Raw genomic sequence first — 904 nt, 5'->3', positions numbered from 1 at the left:
GTTGGTAACATTTGTGTCTATTTTAAATCTGGTATACGTTCATTTTCTTTGCATACAGATTCTGTTTTCAGAACTTGTTAAGGTCAACGATTTCTAAAGCTGTTTGGATTTGGTTAACACTGAACTGACCACACTCATGTGCACTCTGATGCATCACAGTCAAGGTTGGAAAGACAAAAACATACGTATTTTGCCTGTGCAAATAGACTCTCTGCACCACGGGTGTCAAAATGCTGGCCAAACTCCAACAGGCAATTAAATACCTTTTAGAATTTGTTGTTAAATCAGTTGGATTAATTAGTTTTCCACAGTCTTATTTTATAGCAAGGTTGAAAAATGCTAAAACAGGCTTTTTATTTTGCAGGTAACACTTAGCAAGCTGCACGAAGATGCACCCACAGCACTGTGACTTACCACCTCAACCTGACACAGATATTTTTGTCTTTGTAAACCTAAAAGAAAGGGTGACATGGAGGACTGCTCCACAGGAGGTGTGGAATTGGTTATTTTTGTGTAGTTTGCCCTGTGTCATTCCCCTCCAACAATAAAATCTTTACTAAACACACAAAGAGGATATCGAAAGAGGAGTTGCTCAGCCTGTAGGAGTGAATAAAGTATTTGTTGAAATACAAAACCAAACCCAATTGAAGCCCAACACCCCTTTTCTACACTGGGCACCTTGTATCTGCGAGTACGACAAACAATAAGCCTCTGAGTAAAATAATAAGCTCACAATCATGAAGACTTCATTGCACACAGTTGGACTTGTGGAAACGAAATCAGATGGCAAAAAAAAAAAAAAATCATAAATGATAATCATGACAAACCTTCATGAGTAGTCATTTGTTAATGAGTTTGTAGCATCAACATTCATTTCAGACTCAATGAATTGGTTAAACAAACC

The sequence above is a fragment of the Dicentrarchus labrax genome, unplaced genomic scaffold (genome assembly GCF_905237075.1).
Source record: "Dicentrarchus labrax unplaced genomic scaffold, dlabrax2021, whole genome shotgun sequence".
Lineage (NCBI taxonomy): Eukaryota > Metazoa > Chordata > Actinopteri > Moronidae > Dicentrarchus > Dicentrarchus labrax.
Note: the sequence above shows the minus strand (reverse complement) of the source record.